Source organism: Phyllobates terribilis, unplaced genomic scaffold, assembly GCF_046119375.1.
Source record: "Phyllobates terribilis strain yellow unplaced genomic scaffold, ASM4611937v1 Scaffold_5__5_contigs__length_657084704, whole genome shotgun sequence".
Lineage (NCBI taxonomy): Eukaryota > Metazoa > Chordata > Amphibia > Anura > Dendrobatidae > Phyllobates > Phyllobates terribilis.
In genome coordinates, this window is record NW_027362765.1 from 99,532,238 (window position 1) to 99,545,549 (window position 13,312).

The following is a 13,312-nucleotide window of genomic DNA, read 5'->3' on the forward strand; positions in this document are numbered from 1 at the left end:
ACGAGGAGGAACGAGAGAGTGATCATAATGGGCGTGAAGATACGCTATGCTGGGACCGATGACAATCGGGTTCGCAATGCATTCCGCATTGAAGTTGATGCTGCTGTCAGAGAGCGTTTCAATCTGTCGTATATGGTGCACGAGGTGATCTTCAAAATCCTGGAAGTGACAAGAGAAAACATCGTCTGCCTGCAGGAATCCCGGAAAGAAGGACGGTATGTCTTGGTGCTACAATCTATGGCGGCTTGCCGGAACCTGTATAAGAAGTTGAGGGAGCAGGAGAAGAATCCAACCTTGCATGGTTTGACTTTTACAGTCTTGTACTCCAAGGGTGATGTTCCCCTAGTCATATTTATGTATAATCCCTTTGTGCACGAACATGACATTGCGACTTTTCTTAAGAGGCATTGTGACTTTGTGAGCAACAGTCACAAAATCATGAACGAGGAGAACTTATGGACTGGCAAATACAGATATTTTGTCAGATTTGGGGAAAGTTCTTCGGAGCCTGGAGGTGTTCATTACCCTCCCCAAAGTTTCTCTATCGGGAGAGATAGGGGTATTCTCTTCTTTCCTGAGGCCCCAGTTTTTTGCAGGAAATGTAAGAAGTACGGACACTTACAAGAGGTTTGTACTGCTGTGCCTGTTTGCTCCAAGTGCAACCAAAGTGGGCATGTTGCTAAGGACTGTACCAATCCAATTGTTTGCAATGCTTGTGGTATGGAGGGGCATGCCTTTAAGGATTGTACTCGTCGTGCGAACGAGGGCAAGGCAAGGGCATACTCTGAGGTGGTCTCGAACTCTCCGAGGCCTAAGAGTGTGGCACCTGAGGCCGCAGTTTCTTCCAGGGTGAAGGTAGTGGAACAGCGTGTGGAGACTGCTCCAGTGAGGGCGTCTGCTGACCTACTGGTGGAGCCCGGGAGAGTGGAAGAGGTTCTGGCAGCTGAGATGGACATTTCTTCCTATCAGGGGGGTTTCATTGACTCCTTTTGTGAAGAACGTGAGGGAGCCTTGGAAATCCCAGGGGACCCGGCTCTCAGTTGGAGCAGTGAAAGTATGGATGAAGAGGGAGCTGGAGGTCAAGGAGACTTCACTGAGACTGGGGTGAGGTCTTCTGAGGAACCGGACCGCGCTAAGAATAAAAGGGCCCGGTTGTCTGAACCATCAAGTAGCCAATGCGTGGCAAGTCCGGTGAGTGAGCGGGATTACCCAGTGGTTTCTCTTTCTCCTGCGTCAACGGCTTACCTGGAGGAGAATTTGGAGTCCACTATCTTTCAGCTAAGTGGGAGTTCGCCGGATGACAAAGGATAAGGAAGGCATGTTTTTTTGCTGAGACTGGTGTTTCTGGTTTTTGAGCCAAAGAATGGTCTCTAAACCAAATTGGGACATTGCGTCCCTTAATGTAAGACTTTTAAAGTCTAGAGTTAGAAGATCTGTGATTCTGGACTTCTTACATAACCATTCTTTTGATATTATGTGTCTACAGGAGTGTGGTATAGAAGAACCCCTGGAAGACGCTGATTGGCCATATGGCCAGCATATCTGGTCTGGCTCTAGTGGGAATAAAAATGATGGAGTTGGGATAGTATTAAATAATAGAAATTTTGTTTTTGAATATTATAAGGTAATAGAGGTGGGTCGTTGCATCTCTGCAGTTGTGTGTGGGAGGGGGTGGAAAGTTAAAATTATAAATATTTATGGTCCTACAAAAAAAGAAGACAGGTTAAGTTTATTAGATAAATTATGTTTAGAATTACCTGGTAGGATCCCTGTGATAGTAACAGGTGATTTTAACTGTGTAACTGAGGGGAAAGTTGATGCCTCAGGAAAAAAATTGGCAAACATTATTTCTGATTTTTTCTTTTTTGATGCTGCTGAGGTTTATTTGGGGAAGCCACCACCACCAACCTATAAAGCTGACAGGGGTGGGATAACATCTAGGATTGATAGGATGTTTTTTTCTAAAAATATAATATGTGATGGTTTTTCTCAATTTTCAGTTCCTTTTTCGGACCATGTGTGCCTGAAAGGTGGTTTTAGAGGGGATTTAAGGCGGGTGCATGGGAGAGGTGTGTGGAAATTGAATGTGAGTTTGCTTGAGGATGAGAGAATTGTGAATGATTTTAAGAAAAAATATAGTTGGTGTAAATCTCAAAAGAGTAAGTTTGAAAGTGTGTTGGTGTGGTGGGATTGGATGAAGTATGAAGTGCAAAAGTTTTTTCGTCGATGGGGCTATAAAAAGGCTGCCATGGTTAGGAGTCAATATAAAGATTTAATGATGAGGGTGGAATGGCTAGAGAAAATGAGGATGTGTGGTGTGGATGTGGATGATTTGTTAAGAAGTGCGAGAGAGGATTTGAAGAGGACTTTGGAGAGGAAGGGAAGGGAAATAATTTTTAGGTCAAAGGTGGTCCATCTTGATAAAGATGAAAAGTGTTCAAGATATTTCTTTAAAAAAATAAATGGTAAGAAGGAGGGTATGGAGGAGATTTTTGATGTGGATGGTGTTTGTGTGAGTGGGGAGGATGTAATGAAGGAAGTGGTCACGTTTTATGCTGAGTTGTTTGGCAGGAAGTGGGTGGATGAGAGTTTGAAAGAAGAAGTGCTTAAGACTTTGGATTGTAAGGTGGATAAGGATGGATGTTCTGGTCTATGTGAGGCAGTGATTGAGGAGGAAGTTAAGAAAGCGGTGTTTGGTGCAAGGAAAAATGTGACGCCTGGGAAGGATGGTTTGCCTGTGGAGCTATATGTTATGATGTGGGAAGTGATGGGTATGGATTTAGTGGAAGTGTGTCAGTTTATGTGGGAGAATGGGATGCTTGCGGGTTCAATGAAGGAGGGAGTGGTGGTCTTAATCCATAAGAAAGGGGATAAAAGGTGTTTGAGTAATTGGAGGCCAATTACGCTTCTGAACGCCGATTACAAGGTATTCAGTAAAATTTTGGCGTGTCGGATGCGTGTGGTTGTAGCTGATGTGATTGGTAAAGATCAAGTGTGTGCAGTGCCTGGTAGATGTATGACGGATAATCTGTGTCTTTTAAGAGATGTGTTGTGGGATTGTAAAGTAAGAAAGCAGAAGTGTATGGTGATGGCTGTTGACTTTGAAAAGGCGTTTGATCGCGTGTCTCATGTGTTTCTATTTGAGATTTTGCGTAGAATGGGTTTTCCGGAGAAATTTGTGCGTGCCGTGAGAGGATTGTATGGGGAGGTGATGAGTGAATTTCTGGTGAATGGGTTTTTGAGTGAGAAAGTGTGTATTAGGTCTGGTGTGAGGCAAGGTTGTCCCATGTCACCGGTATTATTTGTGTGTGTGATTGAGCCACTGCTGTGTATGATTCGGAAAGAGAAAGTGGTGCGTGGTTTGTTAGTGCCAGGGAGTGGTGGAATGACTGTGAAAGTCTTAGGATATATGGATGATGTAGTAGTGGTGAGTGAGAGTGTGGCCTCTATGGAGAGAGTAAAATTGTTGTTGAATTTTTTTTGTGGCGCGTCAGCGTTTCGTGTGAATTGGAACAAATGCATGTTTAAATGTTTTGGTGACAATAGGATTAAGATGGATGGTGTGGCTGGTGTGGATGGTGCAATTAAAGTGTTGGGAGTTTTTTTTAATGATGATTTGAAAGGTTATGAGAGTTGGGATGAATGTGGTGAGCGGATTGTGCGGAAGATGAATTTTTGGAAGTTACGTTCTTTGTCTTTGGTAGGGAAGGTTCTTATTATTAAGGCTGTTATTCTCCCTATTTTGCTTTATGTTTCTTGTATTTTTCCAGTGCCCTATAGGAAAATTAAAAAAGTGGAGAAACTAATTTTTGTGTTTTTTTGGGGCAGTAGGATGGAAAGACTTAAGAGAGAGATTTTGTTTAAGCAATATTTGTATGGGGGACTGAAGTTTCCGAATATTGAAGTGTTTCTAACATTGCATTTTATTAAGACTACGGTCATTTTGATTGGGAAGAATAATAAAGGGGCATTTATGTGTAAGTATTTGGCTGGATGGATGCTGTATGGTCTGAATTGGGTGAAGCGTGATAAGAATGTGCCTGTTGCTTTTAAGTGTCCTGAGTGGTATGGTTTGATTGAGAAGTTTGTGAGGAAGAATGATTTGTTAGCAGTTGCAATGAAAGACTTTATGTTGGTTAAGAAGGTGATGGGGAAGATGTGTGTGAATGAGTGTGAGAGTAATGTGGTGGGATTGCGTTCTATGGAAGTTGCGCGGGTATGGAAGAAGTTAAGCATTCAAGGTGTGTCGAATAGACAGCGAGATATAGTATGGATGGGCCTTCATAATATTTTGCCAGTGAGGGATTTTCAGAAGAAAAGAGATCTCATAAGATCTGCAGTATGTCCAAGGGATGGTTGTGGAGCGAATGAGACGGTGAGGCACCTTATGTGGGATTGTAATTTTGCGTATGATGTGTGGAAAGGTGTGGGTGGACTGTGTAAAGGGGTTACTGGTGTGAAGTTTATTGATTGGAGAGTGGCTATGTTTGGTTTTGGTGCTAGTCGTCGTGGCCTAGAAAGGATGATGTGGTTTATTATGGTGTGTGTGCAGGAGAGCTTGTGGGATGTGAGAAATTTGTGTGTGTTTAAAAGAGTAAATTTAACAGTAAATGATTGTATTAGGTTGATCTTAGCAAGACTATATGTAATCTATTTGTGGGATACAAGAGAAGGTGGTGGTGGTGGAACAGATTCTGAAGGTGTGTGGAAATACCTTAAGTGGCAGGATATGGTTAAATACCGTTGATATTTTTTCTGGAAATGTCTCTGGCATAGGATTACTTGTTTGTATTTTTGTTGAATAATACTTTAATAAAGAAACCACAATGATGCTTATGAAGTGGCAGTATAACTTATGACGAAGTCTGGTTAACTGTTTGCTTATATCTAAACCTGAGTGGTTTTAAAAAAAAAAAAAATCTGTTCTTATCAGTTTAATATCTGATACGTCCCCTATCTGGGGACCATATATTAAATGGATTTTTAGAACAGGGAGATGGAAAAAGAGCTTGCTCTGTCCACTCCACGCATTGACCTGGTATTGCAGTATCTCCAGGACCGGTGCACCCCTTCTTTAATGCAGTTTCTAAAATCAGAAAGAATTGAATTCAATGTTTTTTGTTCATTTTGCTTGTTTGTCGGATTTTGGGATGGACTCTTTGGCTTTGCTTTTCTTCTCCTCATTGGATTTTTCATGTTCAAAGTTGCAGAAGCCAGATTACAAGCTCATTTTGGTTCAACTTCAGCAACTGTGCATTGCATTGCCATGTAATGTGATGCAATGCTATCTTTCTAGCTCTCCCTTTTTACTTCCTTTTGGATAAACAGACATATTAGGCAAGCATTTTGGAGCTTTCACCTAAATAACTACAGGTGGTGAGATAAGCTGCACAATATAATTGACCTTTCAGTATATTGTTGCACACACACCATCTATTTAGCAAATGCCCTTGTTATCAACAGCAGCCTTTTAAACTCACCTGAGCTAACAGGTATGTGCGCTGGTTACTCTGCTGCGCTTAAAATTTCTTTTTTGGTTTGCTACAATGCCTTTTCTGAAACGTTGTCTCCCTCTGCTGGAACACTGACTTCTTTCATTTAATGCCTGCAGACTATAAAAGAGAACCCAACCCAAAAAGTTTGGTTGATTAGTCTGTGGCATTCTGTTAAACTGTTGCTTATGGCGGTCTCTGTGAGCTTCTCAGCGACATTCAGCCAGCCAGGTATCCTGCCTGCAGTAGATGGAATGTGTCAATGGAACGCTGGCTGCGCGTGTCATAATAGGCTCTGAGCCTTTATATACCTGTGCACAGCAGCAGCCACCTTCAGTCTGCTGCTGGACAGCCAGCAGCAGCAGCAGCAGGAGAGGTATGTAATCAGGAGCCCTCCTGCTAAGGGTAGACAGCTGCTCGTTCCACCCCACCCCCCGCCTTAATTGGTTCTCCTCCCTTCCAACGGTGTTGAGGCGGGTGGGAACAGCAGGGGGTGAAGGTGCTGTGTTTAAAGAGGTGGAGTTATGCAGATCTAAAACGCGTGGATTGCAGCAGCAGCAAGCCGAAAAGTGCAGGCATGTAAGGGATCTAGAGGTTGACAACATGTCTTCTTAACGGGAGTCCAGGAGCTCATCTCCACAAATGGACTTTTCAGGATCCTTGGGTGGCTCCGTAGTTTGAAACCAATTCTGGTTATCGCTTCTCGGCCTTTTGGCTAAGATCAAGTGTAGTATCTGTTCTTATCAGTTTAATATCTGATACGTCCCCTATCTGGGGACCATATATTAAATGGATTTTTAGAACAGGGAGATGGAAAAAGAGCTTGCTCTGTCCACTCCACGCATTGACCTGGTATTGCAGTATCTCCAGGACCGGTGCACCCCTTCTTTAATGCAGTTTCTAAAATCAGAAAGAATTGAATTCAATGTTTTTTGTTCATTTTGCTTGTTTGTCGGATTTTGGGATGGACTCTTTGGCTTTGCTTTTCTTCTCCTCATTGGATTTTTCATGTTCAAAGTTGCAGAAGCCAGATTACAAGCTCATTTTGGTTCAACTTCAGCAACTGTGCATTGCATTGCCATGTAATGTGATGCAATGCTATCTTTCTAGCTCTCCCTTTTTACTTCCTTTTGGATAAACAGACATATTAGGCAAGCATTTTGGAGCTTTCACCTAAATAACTACAGGTGGTGAGATAAGCTGCACAATATAATTGACCTTTCAGTATATTGTTGCACACACACCATCTATTTAGCAAATGCCCTTGTTATCAACAGCAGCCTTTTAAACTCACCTGAGCTAACAGGTATGTGCGCTGGTTTCTCTGCTGCGCTTAAAATTTCTTTTTTGGTTTGCTACAATGCCTTTTCTGAAACGTTGTCTCCCTCTGCTGGAACACTGACTTCTTTCATTTAATGCCTGCAGACTATAAAAGAGAACCCAACCCAAAAAGTTTGGTTGATTAGTCTGTGGCATTCTGTTAAACTGTTGCTTATGGCGGTCTCTGTGAGCTTCTCAGCGACATTCAGCCAGCCAGGTATCCTGCCTGCAGTAGATGGAATGTGGCAATGGAACGCTGGCTGCGCGTGTCATAATAGGCTCTGAGCCTTTATATACCTGTGCACAGCAGCAGCCACCTTCAGTCTGCTGCTGGACAGCCAGCAGCAGCAGCAGCAGGAGAGGTATGTAATCAGGAGCCCTCCTGCTAAGGGTAGACAGCTGCTCGTTCCACCCCACCCCCCGCCTTAATTGGTTCTCCTCCCTTCCAACGGTGTTGAGGCGGGTGGGAACAGCAGGGGGTGAAGGTGCTGTGTTTAAAGAGGTGGAGTTATGCAGATCTAAAACGCGTGGATTGCAGCAGCAGCAAGCCGAAAAGTGCAGGCATGTAAGGGATCTAGAGGTTGACAACATGTCTTCTTAACGGGAGTCCAGGAGCTCATCTCCACAAATGGACTTTTCAGGATCCTTGGGTGGCTCCGTAGTTTGAAACCAATTCTGGTTATCGCTTCTCGGCCTTTTGGCTAAGATCAAGTGTAGTATCTGTTCTTATCAGTTTAATATCTGATACGTCCCCTATCTGGGGACCATATATTAAATGGATTTTTAGAACAGGGAGATGGAAAAAGAGCTTGCTCTGTCCACTCCACGCATTGACCTGGTATTGCAGTATCTCCAGGACCGGTGCACCCCTTCTTTAATGCAGTTTCTAAAATCAGAAAGAATTGAATTCAATGTTTTTTGTTCATTTTGCTTGTTTGTCGGATTTTGGGATGGACTCTTTGGCTTTGCTTTTCTTCTCCTCATTGGATTTTTCATGTTCAAAGTTGCAGAAGCCAGATTACAAGCTCATTTTGGTTCAACTTCAGCAACTGTGCATTGCATTGCCATGTAATGTGATGCAATGCTATCTTTCTAGCTCTCCCTTTTTACTTCCTTTTGGATAAACAGACATATTAGGCAAGCATTTTGGAGCTTTCACCTAAATAACTACAGGTGGTGAGATAAGCTGCACAATATAATTGACCTTTCAGTATATTGTTGCACACACACCATCTATTTAGCAAATGCCCTTGTTATCAACAGCAGCCTTTTAAACTCACCTGAGCTAACAGGTATGTGCGCTGGTTACTCTGCTGCGCTTAAAATTTCTTTTTTGGTTTGCTACAATGCCTTTTCTGAAACGTTGTCTCCCTCTGCTGGAACACTGACTTCTTTCATTTAATGCCTGCAGACTATAAAAGAGAACCCAACCCAAAAAGTTTGGTTGATTAGTCTGTGGCATTCTGTTAAACTGTTGCTTATGGCGGTCTCTGTGAGCTTCTCAGCGACATTCAGCCAGCCAGGTATCCTGCCTGCAGTAGATGGAATGTGGCAATGGAACGCTGGCTGCGCGTGTCATAATAGGCTCTGAGCCTTTATATACCTGTGCACAGCAGCAGCCACCTTCAGTCTGCTGCTGGACAGCCAGCAGCAGCAGCAGCAGGAGAGGTATGTAATCAGGAGCCCTCCTGCTAAGGGTAGACAGCTGCTCGTTCCACCCCACCCCCCGCCTTAATTGGTTCTCCTCCCTTCCAACGGTGTTGAGGCGGGTGGGAACAGCAGGGGGTGAAGGTGCTGTGTTTAAAGAGGTGGAGTTATGCAGATCTAAAACGCGTGGATTGCAGCAGCAGCAAGCCGAAAAGTGCAGGCATGTAAGGGATCTAGAGGTTGACAACATGTCTTCTTAACGGGAGTCCAGGAGCTCATCTCCACAAATGGACTTTTCAGGATCCTTGGGTGGCTCCGTAGTTTGAAACCAATTCTGGTTATCGCTTCTCGGCCTTTTGGCTAAGATCAAGTGTAGTATCTGTTCTTATCAGTTTAATATCTGATACGTCCCCTATCTGGGGACCATATATTAAATGGATTTTTAGAACAGGGAGATGGAAAAAGAGCTTGCTCTGTCCACTCCACGCATTGACCTGGTATTGCAGTATCTCCAGGACCGGTGCACCCCTTCTTTAATGCAGTTTCTAAAATCAGAAAGAATTGAATTCAATGTTTTTTGTTCATTTTGCTTGTTTGTCGGATTTTGGGATGGACTCTTTGGCTTTGCTTTTCTTCTCCTCATTGGATTTTTCATGTTCAAAGTTGCAGAAGCCAGATTACAAGCTCATTTTGGTTCAACTTCAGCAACTGTGCATTGCATTGCCATGTAATGTGATGCAATGCTATCTTTCTAGCTCTCCCTTTTTACTTCCTTTTGGATAAACAGACATATTAGGCAAGCATTTTGGAGCTTTCACCTAAATAACTACAGGTGGTGAGATAAGCTGCACAATATAATTGACCTTTCAGTATATTGTTGCACACACACCATCTATTTAGCAAATGCCCTTGTTATCAACAGCAGCCTTTTAAACTCACCTGAGCTAACAGGTATGTGCGCTGGTTACTCTGCTGCGCTTAAAATTTCTTTTTTGGTTTGCTACAATGCCTTTTCTGAAATGTTGTCTCCCTCTGCTGGAACACTGACTTCTTTCATTTAATGCCTGCAGACTATAAAAGAGAACCCAACCCAAAAAGTTTGGTTGATTAGTCTGTGGCATTCTGTTAAACTGTTGCTTATGGCGGTCTCTGTGAGCTTCTCAGCGACATTCAGCCAGCCAGGTATCCTGCCTGCAGTAGATGGAATGTGGCAATGGAACGCTGGCTGCGCGTGTCATAATAGGCTCTGAGCCTTTATATACCTGTGCACAGCAGCAGCCACCTTCAGTCTGCTGCTGGACAGCCAGCAGCAGCAGCAGCAGGAGAGGTATGTAATCAGGAGCCCTCCTGCTAAGGGTAGACAGCTGCTCGTTCCACCCCACCCCCCGCCTTAATTGGTTCTCCTCCCTTCCAACGGTGTTGAGGCGGGTGGGAACAGCAGGGGGTGAAGGTGCTGTGTTTAAAGAGGTGGAGTTATGCAGATCTAAAACGCGTGGATTGCAGCAGCAGCAAGCCGAAAAGTGCAGGCATGTAAGGGATCTAGAGGTTGACAACATGTCTTCTTAACGGGAGTCCAGGAGCTCATCTCCACAAATGGACTTTTCAGGATCCTTGGGTGGCTCCGTAGTTTGATACCAATTCTGGTTATCGCTTCTCGGCCTTTTGGCTAAGATCAAGTGTAGTATCTGTTCTTATCAGTTTAATATCTGATACGTCCCCTATCTGGGGACCATATATTAAATGGATTTTTAGAACAGGGAGATGGAAAAAGAGCTTGCTCTGTCCACTCCACGCATTGACCTGGTATTGCAGTATCTCCAGGACCGGTGCACCCCTTCTTTAATGCAGTTTCTAAAATCAGAAAGAATTGAATTCAATGTTTTTTGTTCATTTTGCTTGTTTGTCGGATTTTGGGATGGACTCTTTGGCTTTGCTTTTCTTCTCCTCATTGGATTTTTCATGTTCAAAGTTGCAGAAGCCAGATTACAAGCTCATTTTGGTTCAACTTCAGCAACTGTGCATTGCATTGCCATGTAATGTGATGCAATGCTATCTTTCTAGCTCTCCCTTTTTACTTCCTTTTGGATAAACAGACATATTAGGCAAGCATTTTGGAGCTTTCACCTAAATAACTACAGGTGGTGAGATAAGCTGCACAATATAATTGACCTTTCAGTATATTGTTGCACACACACCATCTATTTAGCAAATGCCCTTGTTATCAACAGCAGCCTTTTAAACTCACCTGAGCTAACAGGTATGTGCGCTGGTTACTCTGCTGCGCTTAAAATTTCTTTTTTGGTTTGCTACAATGCCTTTTCTGAAACGTTGTCTCCCTCTGCTGGAACACTGACTTCTTTCATTTAATGCCTGCAGACTATAAAAGAGAACCCAACCCAAAAAGTTTGGTTGATTAGTCTGTGGCATTCTGTTAAACTGTTGCTTATGGCGGTCTCTGTGAGCTTCTCAGCGACATTCAGCCAGCCAGGTATCCTGCCTGCAGTAGATGGAATGTGGCAATGGAACGCTGGCTGCGCGTGTCATAATAGGCTCTGAGCCTTTATATACCTGTGCACAGCAGCAGCCACCTTCAGTCTGCTGCTGGACAGCCAGCAGCAGCAGCAGCAGGAGAGGTATGTAATCAGGAGCCCTCCTGCTAAGGGTAGACAGCTGCTCGTTCCACCCCACCCCCCGCCTTAATTGGTTCTCCTCCCTTCCAACGGTGTTGAGGCGGGTGGGAACAGCAGGGGGTGAAGGTGCTGTGTTTAAAGAGGTGGAGTTATGCAGATCTAAAACGCGTGGATTGCAGCAGCAGCAAGCCGAAAAGTGCAGGCATGTAAGGGATCTAGAGGTTGACAACATGTCTTCTTAACGGGAGTCCAGGAGCTCATCTCCACAAATGGACTTTTCAGGATCCTTGGGTGGCTCCGTAGTTTGAAACCAATTCTGGTTATCGCTTCTCGGCCTTTTGGCTAAGATCAAGTGTAGTATCTGTTCTTATCAGTTTAATATCTGATACGTCCCCTATCTGGGGACCATATATTAAATGGATTTTTAGAACAGGGAGATGGAAAAAGAGCTTGCTCTGTCCACTCCACGCATTGACCTGGTATTGCAGTATCTCCAGGACCGGTGCACCCCTTCTTTAATGCAGTTTCTAAAATCAGAAAGAATTGAATTCAATGTTTTTTGTTCATTTTGCTTGTTTGTCGGATTTTGGGATGGACTCTTTGGCTTTGCTTTTCTTCTCCTCATTGGATTTTTCATGTTCAAAGTTGCAGAAGCCAGATTACAAGCTCATTTTGGTTCAACTTCAGCAACTGTGCATTGCATTGCTATGTAATGTGATGCAATGCTATCTTTCTAGCTCTCCCTTTTTACTTCCTTTTGGATAAACAGACATATTAGGCAAGCATTTTGGAGCTTTCACCTAAATAACTACAGGTGGTGAGATAAGCTGCACAATATAATTGACCTTTCAGTATATTGTTGCACACACACCATCTATTTAGCAAATGCCCTTGTTATCAACAGCAGCCTTTTAAACTCACCTGAGCTAACAGGTATGTGCGCTGGTTACTCTGCTGCGCTTAAAATTTCTTTTTTGGTTTGCTACAATGCCTTTTCTGAAACGTTGTCTCCCTCTGCTGGAACACTGACTTCTTTCATTTAATGCCTGCAGACTATAAAACAGAACCCAACCCAAAAAGTTTGGTTGATTAGTCTGTGGCATTCTGTTAAACTGTTGCTTATGGCGGTCTCTGTGAGCTTCTCAGCGACATTCAGCCAGCCAGGTATCCTGCCTGCAGTAGATGGAATGTGGCAATGGAACGCTGGCTGCGCGTGTCATAATAGGCTCTGAGCCTTTATATACCTGTGCACAGCAGCAGCCACCTTCAGTCTGCTGCTGGACAGCCAGCAGCAGCAGCAGCAGGAGAGGTATGTAATCAGGAGCCCTCCTGCTAAGGGTAGACAGCTGCTCGTTCCACCCCACCCCCCGCCTTAATTGGTTCTCCTCCCTTCCAACGGTGTTGAGGCGGGTGGGAACAGCAGGGGGTGAAGGTGCTGTGTTTAAAGAGGTGGAGTTATGCAGATCTAAAACGCGTGGATTGCAGCAGCAGCAAGCCGAAAAGTGCAGGCATGTAAGGGATCTAGAGGTTGACAACATGTCTTCTTAACGGGAGTACAGGAGCTCATCTCCACAAATGGACTTTTCAGGATCCTTGGGTGGCTCCGTAGTTTGAAACCAATTCTGGTTATCGCTTCTCGGCCTTTTGGCTAAGATCAAGTGTAGTCAAGTTGGCTAAGATCAAGTGTAAGATCATGTCAGACTAACTTAATTTCCTTCTATGACAGAATCACTGACTGGGTGGATCAGGGAAATGCTGTAGATATAGTATATCTTGACTTCAGCAAAGCATTTGACAAAGTATCTCACATCATCCTTATTGAAAAAATGACCAAGTATGCAATGGACCAGGCTACTGTTAGGTGGATTCATAACTGGCTTAGTGATCGGACTCAAAGGGTGGTTGTAAATGGCTTCACATCCAGCTGGATGAATGTCTCAAGTGGGGTACCACAGGGCTCCGTCCTGGGACCTGTATTGTTCAACATCTTTATCAATGATTTAGATGAAGGAATTGAGGGTAAACTGATTAAATTTGCTGATGACACAAAGCTAGGAGGGATAGCTAATACTATAGAAGAGAGAGAGAGGATTCAAAAAGACCTAAATAAACTGGAGCAGTGGGCAGCAACCAACAGAATGGTTTTTAACAGGGAAAAATGCAAAGTACTACATCTGGGCAATAAAAATGAAAAAAGCATATACAGAATGGGAGGAATAGAGC

The 13,312-nt window shown here is 43.7% G+C and overlaps 6 non-coding genes and 1 pseudogene across 6 annotated transcripts; all 7 read left to right on the forward strand.

The window, feature by feature from the left end:
- Positions 1 to 4,883: 4,883 nt before the first annotated feature.
- On the forward strand, positions 4,884 to 5,072 carry LOC141150330 (U2 spliceosomal RNA). The gene has a single exon (XR_012246571.1). It is a non-coding gene; the product is annotated as a U2 spliceosomal RNA (small nuclear RNA).
- Positions 5,073 to 6,187: 1,115 nt separating this feature from the next.
- Positions 6,188 to 6,378, forward strand: LOC141274397 (U2 spliceosomal RNA). Its single transcript, XR_012322674.1, has one exon. It is a non-coding gene; the product is annotated as a U2 spliceosomal RNA (small nuclear RNA).
- A 1,115-nt stretch (positions 6,379 to 7,493) lies between these two features.
- On the forward strand, positions 7,494 to 7,684 carry LOC141274398 (U2 spliceosomal RNA). Its single transcript, XR_012322675.1, has one exon. It is a non-coding gene; the product is annotated as a U2 spliceosomal RNA (small nuclear RNA).
- A 1,115-nt stretch (positions 7,685 to 8,799) lies between these two features.
- On the forward strand, positions 8,800 to 8,990 carry LOC141274399 (U2 spliceosomal RNA). The gene has a single exon (XR_012322676.1). It is a non-coding gene; the product is annotated as a U2 spliceosomal RNA (small nuclear RNA).
- A 1,115-nt stretch (positions 8,991 to 10,105) lies between these two features.
- On the forward strand, positions 10,106 to 10,296 carry LOC141274400 (U2 spliceosomal RNA). Its single transcript, XR_012322677.1, has one exon. It is a non-coding gene; the product is annotated as a U2 spliceosomal RNA (small nuclear RNA).
- A 1,115-nt stretch (positions 10,297 to 11,411) lies between these two features.
- LOC141274402 (U2 spliceosomal RNA) lies at positions 11,412 to 11,602 on the forward strand. Its single transcript, XR_012322679.1, has one exon. It is a non-coding gene; the product is annotated as a U2 spliceosomal RNA (small nuclear RNA).
- A 1,115-nt stretch (positions 11,603 to 12,717) lies between these two features.
- On the forward strand, positions 12,718 to 12,882 carry LOC141151310 (U2 spliceosomal RNA; annotated as a pseudogene).
- The last annotated feature ends 430 nt before the right edge of the window (positions 12,883 to 13,312 follow it).